The 17320-nt window shown below is 40.1% G+C and overlaps 1 protein-coding gene across 2 annotated transcripts in view; it reads right to left on the bottom strand.

Moving 5' to 3' along the window:
- RASGRP1 (RAS guanyl releasing protein 1) overlaps positions 1 to 15122 on the bottom strand; it is a 488763-nt gene extending 473641 nt beyond the window's left edge. For both annotated transcript variants that reach the window (XM_061180532.1, XM_061180534.1), the window contains exon 1: positions 15015 to 15122. The gene's annotated coding sequence lies outside the window, so the exon portion shown is untranslated. The remainder of the gene's footprint in view (positions 1 to 15014) is intronic.
- Between the last annotated feature and the right edge of the window lie 2198 nt (positions 15123 to 17320).

Below are 17320 nucleotides of genomic sequence, written 5' to 3'. Positions count from 1 at the left end.
CTTGTAAACCACATATCCAGTAAGGGGTAAATTTCCAAAATAAATAAAGAACTCATACAACTCAACAGCAAACCCCCCAAATTATCCAAATAAAAAGTAGACAGAGGTCTGGGCAAGATGGCGGAAGAGTAAGACGTGGAGATCACCTTCCTTCCCACAGATACAGTAGAAATACATCTACACGTGGAACTGCTCCTACAGAACACCCACTGAACGCTGGCAGAAGACGTCAGACCTCCCAAAAGGCAAGAAAATCCCCACGTACTTGGGTAGGGCAAAAGAAAAAAGAAATAACAGAGACAAAAGAATAGGGACGGGACCTGCACCAGTGGGAGGGAGCTGTGAAGGAGGAAAGGTTTCCACACACTAGGAAGCCCCTTCCTGGGCAGAGACTGCGGGTGGCAGAGGGGGGAAGCTTCAGAGCCACGGAGGAGAGCGCAGCCACAGGGGTGCGGAGGGCAAAGCGGAGAGATTCCCGCACAGAGGAGCGGTGCCGAGCAGCACTCACCAGCCCGAGAGGCTTGTCTGCTCAGCCGCCGGGGCGGGCGGGGCTGGGAGCTGAGGCTCGGGCTTCGGTGCTAGCCGGGAGGGAGTCCTGGAAAAAGTCTGCAGCTGCCGAAGAGGCAAGAGACTTTTTCTTGCCTCTTTGTTTCGCGGCGCGCAAGGAGAGGGGATTCAGAGTGCCACCTAAACGAACTCCAGAGACGGGCGCGAGCCGCGGCTATCAGCGCGGATCCCACAGCAACAGGGGCACAGAGGGAAAAATGGAGAGATTCCCGCACAGAGGCTCGGCGCTGAGCAGCACTCACCAGCCCGAGAGGCTTGTCTGCTCACCCGCCGGGGCGGGCGGGGGCTGGGAGCTGAGGCGCGGGCTTCGGTCGGATCGCAGGGAGAGGACTGCGGTTGGCGGCGTGAACACAGCCTGAAGGGGCTAGCGCACCACAGCTAGCCGGGAGGGAGCCCGAGAAAAAGTGTGCAGCTGCCGAAGAGGCAAGAGACTTTTTCTTCCCTTTTTGTTTCGCGGCACGCAAGGAGAGGAGATTCAGAGCGCCGCCTAAACGAGCTCCAGAGACGGGCGCGAGCCGCGGTTATCAGCGCAGACCCCAGAGACGGGCATGAGATGCTAAGGCTGCTGCTGCCGCCACCAAAAAGCCTGTGGGCGAGCACAGGTCACTCTCCACACCGCCCTCCCAGGAGCCTGTGCAGCCCGCCACGGCCAGGCTCCCGTGATCCAGGGACAACTTCCCCGGGAGAGCGCACGGCGCGCCTCAGGCTGCTGCAACGTCACGCCGGATTCTGCCACCGCAGGCTCGCCCCACCTCCTCCGTACCGCTCCCTCCCCCCAGCCTGACTGAGCCAGAGCCCCCGAATCAGCTGCTCCTTTAACCCCGTTCTGTCTGGGCGGGGAACAGACGCCCTCAGGCGACCTACATGCAGAGGCGGGTCCAAATCCAAAGCTGAACCCCAGGAGCTGTACGAACAAAGAAGAGAAAGGGAAATCTCTCCCAGCAGCCTCAGAAGCAGTGGATTAAAGCTCCACAAACAACTTGATGTGCCTGCATCTGTTGAATACCTGAATAGACAACGAATCATCCCAAATTTAGGAGGTGGACTTTGGGAGCAGGATATATTAATTTTTCCCCTTTTCCTTTTTTTGTGAGTGTATATGTGTATGCTTCTGGGTGAGATTTTGTCTGTATACCTTTGCTCTCACCATTAGTCCTAGGGTTAGGTCCGTCTGTTTTTTTTTTTTTTTTACTTAAAAAAAATTTTTTCCCTAATAAATGTTTTCTTAATAATTTTTTCCTTATTTTCTATTTTTAAAAATTAAAAAAAAATTTTTAAATAATTTTTTCATATTTATTTATTTTAAAAAATTAAAAATTTTTTAAATAAATTTTTTTCCTATTTTTATTATAAAAATTAATAAATCTATTTTTAAAAATTAAAAAAATTTCTTAATAAATTTATTCTTAATAATTTTTTTTCTTATTTTTTATTATAATAGCTTTATTTTATTTTATTTTATCCTCTTTCTTTCTATTTTTTCTCCCTTTTATTCTGAGCCGTGTGGATGAAAGGCTCTTGGTGCTCCAGCCAGGCATCAGGGCTATGCCTCTGAGGTGGGAGAGCCAACTTCAGGACACTGGTCCACAAGAGACCTCCCAGCTCCACGTAATACCAAACGGCGAAAATCTCTCAGAGATCTCCATCTCAACATCAAGACCCAGCTTCACTCAACGACCAGCGAGACACCCTATGTCTTGGACACCCTATGCCAAACAACTAGCAAGACAGGAACACAGCCCCATCCATTAACAGAGAGGCTGCCTAAAATCATAATAAGGCCACAGAGACCCCAAAACACACCACCAGATGTGGACGTGCCCACCAGAAAGACAAGATCCAACCTCATCCACCAGAACACAGGCACTAGTCCCCTCCACCAGGAAGCCTACACAACCCACTGAAAGAACCTTAGCCACTGGGGACAGATACCAAAAACAACAGGAACTACGAACCTGCAGCCTGTGAAAAGGAGACCCCAAACACAGTAAGATAAGCAAAATGAGAAGACAAAAAAACACACAGCAGGTGAAGGAGCAGGGTCAAAACACGCCAGACCTAACAAATGAAGAGGAAATAGGCAGTCTACCTGAAAAAGAGTTCAGAATAATGATAGTAAAGATGATCCAAAATCTTGGAAATAGAATAGACAAAATGCAAGAAACATTTAACAAGGACGTAGAAGAACTAAAGAGGAACCAAGCAACGATGAAAAACACAATAAATGAAATTAAAAATACTCTAGACGGGATCAATAGCAGAATAACTGAGGCAGAAGAACGGATAAGTGACCTGGAAGATAAAATAGTGGAAATAACTACTGCAGAGCAGAATAAAGAAAAAAGAATGAAAAGAACTGAGGACAGTCTCAGAGACCTCTGGGACAACATTAAACACACCAACATTCGAATTATAGGGGTCCCAGAAGAAGAAGAGAAAAAGAAAGGGACTGAGAAAATATTTGAAGAGATTATAGTTGAAAACTTCCCTAATATGGGAAAGGAAATAGTTAATCAAGTCCTGGAAGCACAGAGAGTCCCATACAGGATAAATCCAAGGAGAAACACACCAAGACACATATTAATCAAACTATCAAAAATTAAATATAAAGAAAACATATTAAAAGCAGCAAGGGAAAAACAACAAATAACACACAAGGGCATCCCCATAAGGTTAACAGCTGATCATTCAGCAGAAACTCTGCAAGCCAGAAGGGAGTGGCAGGATATACTTAAAGTGATGAAGGAGAAAAACCTACAACCAAGATTACTCTACCCAGCAAGGATCTCATTCAGATTTGATGGAGAAATTAAAACCTTTACAGACAAGCAAAAGCTGAGAGAGTTCAGCACCACCAAACCAGCTTTACAACAAATGCTAAAGGAACTTCTCTAGGCAAGAAACACAAGAGAAGGAAAACACCTACAATAACAAACCCAAAACATTTAAGAAAATGGGAATAGGAAAATACATATCGATAATTACCTTAAATGTAAATGGATTAAATGCTCCCACCAAAAGACACAGACTGGCTGAATGGATACAAAAACAAGACCCATATATATGCTGTCTACAAGAGACCCACTTCAGACCTAGAGACACATACAGACTGAAAGTGAGGGGATGGAAAAAGATATTCCATGCAAATGGAAATCAAAAGAAAGCTGGAGTAGCAATTCTCATATCAGACAAAATAGACTTTAAAATAAAGACTATTACAAGAGACAAAGAAGGACACTATAATGATCAAGGGATCGATCCAAGAGGAAGGTATAACAATTGTAAATATTTATGCACCCAACATAGGAGCACCTCAATACATAAGGCAAATACTAACAGCCATAAAAGGGGAAATCGACAGTAACACAATCATAGTAGGGGACTTTAACACCTCACTTTCACCAATGGACAGATCATCCAAAATGAAAATAAATAAGGAAACACAAGCTTTAAATGATACATTAAACAAGATGGACTTAATTGATATTTATAGGACATTCCACCCAAAAACAACAGAATACACATTTTTCTCAAGTGCTCATGGAACATTCTCCATGATAGATCATATCTTGGGTCACAAATCAAGCCTTGGTAAATTTAAAAAATTGAAATCATATCAATTATCTTTTCCGACCACAACGCTATGAGACTAGATATTAATTACAGGAAAAGATCTGTAAAAAATACAAACACATGGAGGCTACACAATACACTACTTAATAACGAAGTGATCACTGAAGAAATCAAAGGGGAAATCAAAAAATACCTGGAAACAAATGACAATGGAGACACGACGATCCAAAACCTATGGGATGCAGCAAAAGCAGTTCTAAGAGGGAAGTTTATAGCAATACAAGCCTACATCAAGAATCAGGAAACATCTCGAATAAACAACCTAACCTTGCACCTAAAGCAATTAGAGAAAGAAGAACAAAAAAACCCCAAAGCTAGCAGAAGGAAAGAAATCATAAAGATCAGATCAGAAATGAATGAAAAAGAAATGAAGGAAACAATAGCAAAAATCAATGAAACTAAAAGCTGGTTCTTTGAGAAGATAAACAAAATTGATAAACCATTAGCCAGACTCATCACGACAAAAAGGGAGAAGACTCAAATCAATAGAATTAGAAATGAAAAAGGAGACGTAACCACTGACACTGCAGAAATACAAACGATCATGAGAGATTACTACAAGCAACTCTATGCCAATAAAATGGACAACCTGGAAGAAATGGACAGATTCTTAGAAATGCACAACATTCTGAGACTGAACCAGGAAGAAATAGAAAATATGAACAGACCAATCACAAGCACTGAAATTGAAACTGTGATTAAAAATCTTCCAACACACAAAAGCCCAGGACCAGATGGCTTCACAGGCGAATTCTATCAAACATTTAGAGAAGAGCTAACACCTATCCTTCTCAAACTCTTCCAAAATATTGCAGAGGGAGGAACACTCCCCAACTCATTCTACGAGGCCACCATCACCCTGATACCAAAACCAGACAAAGATGTCACAAAGAAAGAAAACTACAGGCCAATATCACTGATAAACATAGATGCAAAAATCCTCAACAAAATACTAGCAAACAGAATCCAACAGCACATTAAAAGGATCATACACCATGATCAAGTGGGGTTTATTCCAGGAATGCAAGGATTCTTCAATATACGCAAATCAATCAACGTGATACATCATATTAACAAATTGAAGGAGAAAAACCATATGATCATCTCAATAGATGCAGAGAAAGCTTTCGACAAAATTCAACACCCATTTATGATAAAAGCCCTGCAGAAAGTAGGCATAGAGGGAACTTTCCTCAACATAATAAAGGCCATATATGACAAACCCACAGCCAATATTGTCCTCAATGGTGAAAAACTGAAACCATTTCCACTAAGATCAGGAACGAGACCAGGTTGCCCATTCTCACCACTATTATTCAACATAGTTTTGGAAGTGTTAGCCACAGCAATCAGAGAAGAAAAAGAAATAAAAGGAATCCAAATCGGAAAAGAAGAAGTAAAGCTGTCACTGTTTGCAGATGACATGATACTATACATAGAGAATCCTAAAGATGCTACCAGAAAACTACTAGAGCTAATCAATGAATTTGGTAAAGTAGCAGGATACAAAATTAATGCACAGAAATCTCTTGCATTCCTATATACTAATGATGAAAAATCTGAAAGTGAAATTAAGAAAACACTCCCGTTTACCATTGCAACAAAAAGAATAAAATATCTAGGAATAAACCTACCTAAGGAGACAAAAGACCTGTATGCAGAAAATTATAGGACACTGATGAAAGAAATTAAAGATGATGCAAATAGATGGAGAGATATACCATGTTCTTGGATTGGAAGAATCAACATTGTGAAAATGACTCTGCTACCCAAAGCAATCTACAGATTCAATGCAATCCCTATCAAACTACCACTGGCATTTTTCACAGAACTAGAACAAAAAATTTCACAATTTGTATGGAAACACAAAAGACCCCGAATAGCCAAAGCAATCTTGAGAACGAAAAATGGAGCTGGAGGAATCAGGCTCCCTGACTTCAGACTATATTACAAAGCTACAGTAATCAAGACAGTTTGGTACTGGCACCAAAACAGAAATATAGATCAATGGAACAGGATAGAAAGCCCAGAGATAAGCCCACGCACATATGGTCACCTTATCTTTGATAAAGGAGGCAAGCATATACAGTGGAGAAAAGACAGCCTCTTCAATAAGTGGTGCTGGGAAAATTGGACAGGTACATGTAAAAGTATGAAATTAGAACACTCCCTGACACCATACACAAAAATAAACTCAAAATGGATTAAAGACCTAAGTGTAAGGCCAGACACTATCAAACTCTTAGAGGGAAACATCGGCAGAACACTCTATGACATAAATCACAGCAAGATCCTTTTTGACCCACCTCCTAGAGAAATGGAAATAAAAACACAAATAAACAAATGGGACCTAATGAAACTTAAAAGCTTTTGCACAGCAAAGGAAACCATAAACAAGACGAAAAGACAACCCTCAGAATGGGAGAAAATATTTGCAAATGAAGCAACTGACAAAGGATTAATCTCCAAGATTTACAAGCAGCTCATGCAGCTCAATAACAAAAAAACAAACAACCCAATGCAAAAATGGGCAGAAGACCTAAATAGACATTTCTCCAAAGAAGATATACAGATTGCCAACAGACACATGAAAGAATGCTCAACATCATTAATCATTAGAGAAATGCAAATCAAAACTACAATGAGGTATCATCTCACACCGGTCGGAATGGCCATCATCAAAAAATCTAGAAACAATAAATGCTGGAGAGGGTGTGGAGAAAAGGGAACACTCTTGCACTGTTGGTGGGAATGTAAATTGATACAGCCACTATGGAGAACAGTATGGAGGTTCCTTAAAAACTAAAAATAGAACTACCATACGACCCAGCAATCCCACTACTGGGCATATACCCTGAGAAAACCATAATTCAGAAAGAGTCATGTACCAAAATATCCATTGCAGCTCTGTTTACAATAGCCAGGACATGGAAGCAACCTAGGTGTCCATCATCGGAAGAATGGATAAAGAAGATGTGGCACATATATACAATAGAATACTACTCAGCCAGAAAAAGAAATGAAATGGAGGTATTTGTAATGAGCTGGATGGAGTTAGAGTCTGTCATACAGAGTGAAGTAAGTCAGAAAAAGAAAAAGAAATACAGTATGCTAACACATATATATGGAATCTAAGGAAAAAAAAAAAAAAGGTCATGAAGAACCTAGTGGCAAGACGGGAATAAAGACACAGAGAATGGACTTGAGGATATGGGGAGGGGGAGGGGTGAGATGTGACAGGGTGAGAGAGTGTCATGGACATATATACACTACCAAATGTAAAATAGATAGCTAGTGGGAAGCAGCTGCATAGCACAGGGAGATCAGCTCGGTGCTTTGTGACCACCTAGAGGGGTGGGATACGGAGGGTGGGAGGGAGGGAGATGCAAGAGGGAAGAGATATGGGAACATATGTATATGTATAACTGATTCACTTTGTTATAAAGCAGAAACTAACACACCATTGTAAAGCAATTATACTTCAATAAAGATGTTTAAAAAAAAAAAAAAACGTAGACAAAGAATGTGAATTAGGGAAATGCAACCATTAGGGAAATGCAAATCAAAACCACAATAAGATATCACCTCACACCTGTCAGAATGGGTATTATCAAAAAGACAACAAATAACAAGTGTTGGCTAGGATGTAGAGAAAAGGGAACCCTTGTGCACTGCTGGTGGGAATGTAAATTGGTACAGCCACTATGAAAAACAGTATGAAGATTCCTCAAAAAATTAAAAATAGAACTACCATATTATCCAGAAATCCTACTTCTGGGTAGGTATGTGAAGGAAATGAAATCATTATCTCAAAGACTTATCTTCATTCGTATGTTTCTTGCAGCATTATTTACAATTCTTTACAATAGACAATACATGGAAACAAACTAAGTGTACATAGACAGATGAATGGCTAAAGAAAATGATGGAATATCATTCAGTCACAAAACAGGGAAATCCTGCCCTTTACAACATGGATAAATCTTGAGGGCATTATGCTAAGAGAAATAAGTCAGGGAGTTCCTTGGTGGTGCAGTTGTTAAGAATCCGCCTGCCAATGCAGGGGACACGGGTTCAAGCCCTGGTCCGGGAAGATCCCACATGCCGTGGAGCAACTAAGCCCATGTGCCACAACTACTGAGCCTGTGCTCTAGAGCCCACAAGCCACAACTACTGAGCCTATGTGCCACAACTACTGAAGCCTGCACGCCTAGAGCTCGTGCTCCGCAACAAGAGACGCTACTGCAATGAGAAGTCCACGCACCGCAACGAAGAGGAGCCCCCACTCACCGCAACTAGAGAAAGCCTATGCGCAGCAACGAAGACCCAAAGCAGACAAAAATAAATAAATAAATAAATAAGTCAGACAGAAAGACAAATACTGTATGATCTCACACATATGTGGAAACTAAAAAAACCAAACTCATAGAAACAGACAGCAGACTGGTGACTGCCAAAGGCAGCGGTGAGGAGTGGGGGAAATGGGTGAAGGTGGTCAAAGGGTACAAACCTCCAGGTATAAGATAAATTAGTATTGGGGATGTAATGTACAGCATGGTGACTACAGTTAGCAATACTGTATTATATATTTGAAAGTTGCTAAGAGGGTAAATCTTAAAAGTTCTCATCACAAGAAAAAGAGCTGTAACTATGTGAAGCGATGGAAGTTAACTAATCTTATCATGGTGATCATTTTGCAATATATACATATGTCAAATCATTACATCGTACACCTTAAGCTTACACAATGTTATATGTCAATTACATCATTAAAAAGGTGGAAATAAATATATAAACAAAATGAATTTTTTTAAAAAAAGAAAGAAAATCTAGCACTTGTAACCAAAAAACTGTTGGTTCTTTGAGTGCTTCCAGTGGCTTCTGGGGCCAAACCAAGTGGAAAACTGACACTTCCTAGCTACATGGCAATGTTGCTCAGCCTCCCCGTGCCTCAGTTTCCTCTTTAATAAAATGGTACCACCTCATGGGGCTACTGTGTGGATTAAAGGTATTAAAGCATGTAAAGTGATTAGAACACTGTCTAGAGCATGATAAGAGCTTTGTAAACATTACTCTTTTTGTTTTTTAATATTTTTAAAATTAATTTATTTTATTTATTCATTTTTTTTTGGCTGTGTTGGGTCTTCATTGCTGTGCACGGGCTTTCTCTAGTTGAGGCGAGCGGGGGCTACTCTTCATTGCGGTGCGCGGGCTTCTTGCTGCGGTGGCTTCTCTTGTTGCAGAGCACGGGCTCTAGGCGCATGGGCTTCAGTAGTTGTGGCACACGGGCTCAGCAGTTATGTCGTGGGCTCTAGAGCACAGGCTTAGTAGTTGTGGCACATGGGCTTAGCTGCTCCGCAGCATGTGGGATCTACCCAGATCAGGGCTTGAACCCGTGTCCCCTGCATTGGCAGGTGGATTCTTAACCACTGCGCCACCAGGGAAGGTCTGTAAACATTACTCTTTGTTCCTTGCTGCCTGAGAGTACAAGGAGTTTCAGTTTGGCTCCCAAGGCTACCCGTCCCAGTGTTACTTCTCTGGCTTCCATGTGCCATTCCTTCAGAGCCTCTGCCACTCCTCAAAGCACTTCATATGTACAAAATGTTTCATAGTATAGTGGGGAGAGGGCTGGACTACTCAGTACATGCCATGGCTGATGGTCTCCCTGCTAGCCCCCCACCAACCTAAGTACACAGTTCTCCTCGAGATCAGAAAAACCAGTACCTCTTCCAAAGGGGAGGCCAGTTCTGCATCCCCACTGCCAACATCAGCCTCACTTTTTTGACCTTGACTCCCAAAACAAAAGACTGGTCATTTATTTTCTATGGGGAGGGAGACAGTCTTCAGAAAACCATGCATCACATTTATTAAAAATTGGAGAACTCAGACACTGGTAAAGCTTCTTTGAGTAGAAGGAAAAATACTTCTCTTTCTTTTCATTCTTCTTTGGGAATGAGGGAAAAGGCACATTAATGTGAGAATAATTTGGCCTGCTAAGTTTGGTCTCCCCCACTAGAAGCTCCTCAAAGGCCTTGATCTTCATTTTTTCTGCATTTCACATTTATTAAATGAATAGATAAATAAATGTGAGTAGGGGTTTTACTTGGTAGCTGTGAAAATTTATTCTTTCTACTCTCTCACCTTTTCCCTTGGAACATAAAAACAGGCAACTGCATGCTGGTAAATGTTTAATAATTAGCTCTCCAAAGAGGTGGGGGAAGCCCTGATTTGTAGCATTTGCCAATTTCTGTGGTGTAAATAAATATTCCCACCAACCATAGGTCATTTCAAGCTACCAACAAGCTCACAAAATTCCTGGTGAGTTAACAATAGGCTCTTGGAAACAGGTACCCACTGGCTCCAGCTCGCTACTGAAAATAGGTATTAGATTAATTTAAATTAGAAAATTTAAAAAGGAAAACCTAGTATTATTTAACATGGATTGAAACTAGAATACAAAACCAAAAGTCACTCTTCTTCCAAGATATATAAATACATGTATAAACAAATAAATGGATAGACTTGCAGAAATGAGTTAATGTAGATGGCTGTCCATAAACCGACCTGCTTGTCAGGTTGGCCATTGGCTGGCAACCAGGAATTGGATTTTGAGAGGGTTCCCCCAATTGCCAGAACTGATAATAGTGGCTCACTGTGCCTAAACCATTTACACAAACTTGGTCTATGGTGAACACCTGTTTTTATGCCGGGAATCTGAAATTTTCATACTTGCTAGGCAGAGGGTGCCTATGTGACTATTCCCCAGTAAAAACCCTAGAGCCTCCAATCAGCTTCCCTGGTAGATAACATCTCACATGTATTGTCACAACTCATTGCTGGAGGAATTGAGCACATCCTATGTGACTTAGCTGGGAGAGGACCCTTGGAAGCTTGTGCTTGGTTTTCTATGGACTTCACCCACTGTGTCTTTTCCCTTTGCCAATTTTGCTTTGTATCCTTTCACTGTAATAAATTTTTGCCCTGAATATGACTCTATGCTGAATCCTGCGAATCCTCCCAATGAATTACAGAACCTGAGGGTGGACCTGGGAACCCCTAACATGGTAGGAAAATAAATAACTTGATGAGTGCTAGATGCAACTAAGGTCACAACTGTTCAACAGTGCTCAAAAAAAGTCTACAGGGAATCTGCTCTCTTCTCCTCTGTACTCCCATAGCATACTGTATAGGCTTTTGTTCTGGCACTTAATACATTACAGTATAAGACCAAGTCCTCTCAGAAACCCCCACTCTCATCTCTACTCCAAGGCAAGGATCTCCCTGAAGGCAGGGACTATTGCTGTTCTACTCATGTTTGTAATGGGAAATATAAAGCCCAGCACTTAGTAGAGCACTGGGATTCTCTAAATAAATAGATTGTATTGCATCGGGCTGGGAAATTTTGGGGTTGGGGAGGAGTTGACTATGGGGTGAGGGATTACTTAGTTGGAGGGCCAATTTTGAAGCTCTGATGATGGGGAGACCAAAAGAGATAGCCCTGATAGACTCCAGCCTCTTCTCCACACTGTTTCAGTGAATGGGTAATGGGACATCCTGTGTGTTCTTTCTTGTGTTCCCAATGTCTACAGTACCATAGATCTATAAAGGACCTCCAGTGTTCTCACTCTGAATTACCTCCCCAGGTGCCTGGCCAATTGTCCCAATTCCCATCTCACATAAGGCAGCAGAATGGATGGGTTGAGGCAGAGACACTGCTAATTAAAAGGCATTGTAGAAGGGGTTCCTTCACTAGGAGATGACTTCAGAGATCAATAAGGAAGACACAGAGTGCCTAGTTCTGTGAAACACCAGATTTTCCCCTTATTGGCTATTCTATCCCTATGCTTCATTAAAACTGGCATCAAAACTTTCCAATACTAGTGGGAAGCAGCCACATAACACAGGGAGATGAGCTCGGGGCTTTGCGACCACCTAGAGGGGTGGGATAGGGAGGGTGGGAGGCAGACGCAAGAGGGAGGAGATATTGGGATATATGTATATGTATAGATGATTCACTATGTTATAAAGCAGAAACTAACACACCACTGTAAAGCAATTATACGCCAATAAAGATGTTAAAAAAAAAAAACTTTCCAATAACATGGAATTGAAAGGTATGTCTTCCATTTTCATTCAGTCAGTCGTACTTGACATTTTACTAGTAGACTGAAAGAATGCAAACCCAAACAGGACAGATGATTGGAACAACTTGGAATCATGCCTGACATTTTTTTTTTCCTCTTAGCTCATGCACAGGAGTATTCACTTCCATTAAGTATAGTTAGTAGCAAGGAATAGAGAGGTTAAGCACCCAGGGAGATAACTAATATAAAATGGTATAAAAATTACGGGTTACTCATTGAATTTTTTACTTCCCAATGATGAACAATCATTTCATTTTTTTTTTTTTTTTGCTCTGCAGTGGATATAAAATAAGCACAAATTAATTTAGTGGGAGAAAGTTTTATGACCTTTATTATTTGGCCCAAGTTCACAACGATGTCTGAAAAGATTGCCAGGAAATTTCTGTTTAGACTAATCAGCAAAGGAATCACAACTTAAAGAAAAGTATAGCTGTGTATTTTCTTTATTGGATTCTTCTCTTGCACATAAGCATAATATTGTCTATTAATCTATTAACATGTGTAATTAAACCTGCTGTCCATCAGATTAAAACGTGAAACACAACTTCTCTGTGGCTTACGTGGAGTACTGACCATATGACAGACTCTGCACTAAAAACCTGGGTATATGTCTTTCTCTGTCTGATTTATTTCGCTTAGCATAATACCCTCAAAGTCCAGTATGACTTTACTCATATGTGGAATACAAAAAATTAATAAAAACAAAAAATAAATACACAAAAACAAAAAATAAATAAACAGCCAAATTGAATAAAAACAAACACATAGATACAGAGAACAAAGTAGTGGTTATCAGAGGGGGAGGGTGAAATTGGTAAAGGATTAACTGTATGGCCACAGATGGAAACTAAATTTTTTGTGGTAAGCACTGCTGCAGGGTATACAGAAGTAGAAATATAATGTTGCACACATGAAACTTACATAATGTTATAAATCAATGTTACCTCAATAGAAAAAATTAAAACTGAAAACATAGGGTACACAGCGGTTAACAAAGCAGACTTGGTCATTGCCCTTGTGCAGCTTACAGTCTTGTGGGAGAGAGAAAGTATGCATATAACAATCAAACATTTAGTCACAAGTTATGATATCTTATAAAGGCAGAGGGTGCTAGGAGAGAGAACTTATACTGGGTGGTGAGAAAAGACCTCTCTAAAGGGAAGTACATTTAATCTGAGGCCTCAAGGATAAAACTGAGTCAGCTGGGAACAGCATGGGTCTATTTGTAGGGAAAGACAAGATGGAGGGGGGCGGTTAGGTGGAGTGAACAGTATGCATGTAGGTCTTAGGCAGAAAGACCTTGCTGAGATTAGGAACTGAAACAAAGTCAATATGGCTGGATCACAGTGAAGGAAAGGCGAGTGGTGTATGACGTCCACTAGGGTGCCTAGCACAGTTCCATGGGCACATTAGAGCTCAATACATTTTCACTGAAATTAAATAAATCTTCTAAAAAGTTTTTTTCATGAGGTTAACTTGGACCCTAAATTTTTATTTCACCCCAAATAGCCATTCTAATGTTTCCAAGAATAGAAACTATTGTGGGGAGGGCACACAGTCCCCAGGGATAGTCAGAGACTAATGTGGAGATCGTAAATTTTATGTAGTGGAAATAAAATACTGCCAGTGAATTGGTCCATTGGATTAACCAATTTAGTTCAATGGAGTTTAACTGGGGCAGACGGTTTGGAGACAGTTGGCATGGCAGAGTCTGAGGATTTAGAAAAGAACTACAAAGATCTCAGCACTCTTTCTGCCATGGCCTCATCAATAACCGTGTCCCTCAGGTTAAATCCAAAGCAAATGGGGCTAGTAGGGTGGAAAAAACTATTTTTCACTCTGTTAGTATTAGGGTGGACCTAAGTCACTGACATTTTCCTGTCATGTAAACTTTCAAGCAGGAAAGATAAGTCCAACCTCATTTTCAGTGCTGCCAAGGCACTCTGAACTCAGACTGCCTTTCAGCTATAGACAAACTGAAGAATGACTTAGACTATAGAGGAAACAAGTAGCACAGAGCATACTGCCACAACTCGTTTCAGATGAAATTGATAATGACGCAGAGGGAAATAATCAAGCCAACTACTGAACTTATTTTAACTCTCTGAGATTGGAGGTACTCCAGTCAAGTATATACAACCAACAAAAATAAATAAATACATAAAAATCTTTAAAAATCATTAACACAATCTTCGACCCTCTTGAGCATTATTTTATCATCTTGGAGACCCAGCTGAATGAGTTGAATCGATGTAAATTAGAAACATATGAATTAAAATCTCTCAAAATCACCACATGTGATTGAGGTTTTCACAAACTCATGGAAAAGTATCTGGAAATGTTTTCAGAACCCAAGAACCACCAGGTTGGCCCATCTCTAAAAAGTGAAGTAATGACCCTGTGAACATTATGATACTCCTCATGTTTTAATGTTTAACAAAATAATTCCTGTCATCGCTGCTCACAATATATAAATTATTGGGGATAAGATTAAACACGCTGATGTGAAAATGGTGGAAGGAATTCTAACCTGGAATATTCTAAGTTTCCATGGGAGACGGTAAGTCTGAAAGTCAGAGTGTCATTCCTAACAGAGTTCTCCGGAAAACAGAATTGATTCTAGTTAGTTGAAGCAGAAAATAAATTTGTTAAGGAAATTAGGAAGCTCACCTGTTTCCTTAGATGACTAGCGTCAAACGGACGCTCTGCGGCTAGAAAGAGAGCCCAGACCACACTCGCCGGGCTGCACTCCGAGGGCCGAGGTATTTTAGCCTCAAGAATCTTTGCCGCAAGCAGTTTCGTCGCACAACTAATTGGCCGTAAAGCAAGTTTGCCGTAAAAGATAAAATAACTGATTGACAGTTTGGTTTGACAGTTTGGTTAAATTTATCACGCAATATTAGAAGCTAGAGGGAAAAGAAGAATCAAACTCTTCCTATCTCCCCAAAAGACATAGTTATGTCATTCCTGATGAGTATAACTTTCTTGAAAATGGTGAACATTTTTTGCTATTGGATAGTGGAGAACATGATGTAGACAGAATCTGCTTACATAATTTGGTGAAATATAAGGACTGAGCACGTGCTGGAACATTTAAATGTCTGGATATGTACTATCAGTTGTATGCATTATATATATTGATAAGAAATAGCAGCATTCCTCCTCTGTTCATTGAACTTCCAGGGAAATCTCAGAGTAACCATGAATCTACACACATTTTAAATGTATTCAAATATCAATGTTTTTTGTGTTTTTATTTTTCACAATAAAATTTTATTAATTTTTCTTGCTTGATTATGTCCTATTAAATGTCCCTATTTTATTTGTTTTGTTTTGTTTTTATCTTTTACTGCAAAATTAGTTGTGTGGCGAAACTGCTTTCAGAGAAACTGCTTGCAGCAAAGACGTTTAAGAGAAAATACCCCACAGGGCTCCAGGACATTTGCTTCTGCCATTCAGCCCAAATTTCCAGACTGCAATGATGATACTGCTGACTATGACAGAAGCGTTTTAATTCTTTGCACCAAAAGGCAGGCGCCTCTTCTGCCACACTCACTGAAAGATGGATTTTGCATACTCTTTACTTGGGTCAATTACAAATCAAAGACTTCCATGGATGTGTCTGATTGGTCGAACCCAAGCTACCTGCTGTGCCCCTCCTAAAAGGGAATCTAGTGGAGAGTTCTGGCTTCTACCTTGGAGAAGAGGGACACCAAGGGGGGAGTTACTCTAATCATAACAAGGGTGTTCTTAAGACTATGGGGGCCCACAACATAGTGGATGTCCTTTACAATTTAGATTGTGCAGTACCCCCTAGTTACCAATGACATTTCATAATCTTGTTTCGCTGTGCAACTAATATTTATTACATATATACGTATATATGCTTCTTAATTTTCTTCATGGCTATTTTTCTTATTAATTATATTAAAGATTCATTTACTCGACATTTAGTAATCCAACAAATTGTCTACCCTGGCACACAAGTAAAAACCAGAAAACAAGCACCCCTAAAATTGGAGTGGGATGGGATTGAGCCTGCATGAAACATTATGCATTTGTTTTACATGAGTATGCTGTAGGCATTCAACTCAGAGCCTATTGATCTTTTATTATTATTTTCTTGAGAATTTATTTTGTATTTTTCCCCCCATGGGAAAGTTGCAAGACTCATTCAGTAAATACCCATATATCTTTCACCTAGATTCATCAATCTCTCCTGCTTTGAAGATTCCAAACCAGTTGTTTTTCAGAATGCTCCTCAATTTGAATTTATATGGTTATTTCCTTAAGACTAGATTTAGATTAATGCATTTTGTAGAAATGCTACATAGATGATGATGTACTCTCATTTAGAATTTAGAACTCTTAAAATAAGGCACATTAAATTCGTTTGTGCCTTTACTAAAGTTGAATCACTTGGTTAAGTTGGTAGACCCGTTTTTTTTTTTAATAGGTATCTCTCTGTGTGTAATTAAAAAGTGATACTCTGGGACTGTGAAATCTTGCTTACAGACAATCTTTTAGCCAATGAATTTAGCATCTGTTGATGATTCTTTCCTGAAGAATGATGCAGAATGAAGATTTTCATTCTATCATATCTTCTACATTATTACTTGGCATTATTCTGTAAAAGAGGGTTTTCCCTTCCTGTTCATCACATTCATTCACTCATTCATTTGTTCTTCCTTATAATAAGTGACATTAATTCATTTTGTTATTCAATGTGTTATATTAATGACAGTTTTCACTTTGATGCTCAAAATTATCCAATTTGGCCAGTAGGAATCACCTTCAAGCTGGTTTCTATGTCATTTTGACACGGCCCCTTTAGATTTTGAGCATTCCCTTAATTTATGGCACAACAAGAAATTTCTATAACACCTAAAGCTTCTCCTGAGTCAAGGCTAGAATCAGCATTTCTCCAAGGTTTACTAGTTCCTTTTAGAGAAAAATGAAACGGTGTTTAAATGCCG

This window comes from Eubalaena glacialis, chromosome 2 (genome assembly GCF_028564815.1).
Source record: "Eubalaena glacialis isolate mEubGla1 chromosome 2, mEubGla1.1.hap2.+ XY, whole genome shotgun sequence".
Taxonomy (NCBI): Eukaryota; Metazoa; Chordata; class Mammalia; order Artiodactyla; family Balaenidae; genus Eubalaena; species Eubalaena glacialis.
The sequence above is the reverse complement of the archived record's forward strand: the minus strand, read 5'-3'. Positions and strand labels throughout refer to the sequence as shown.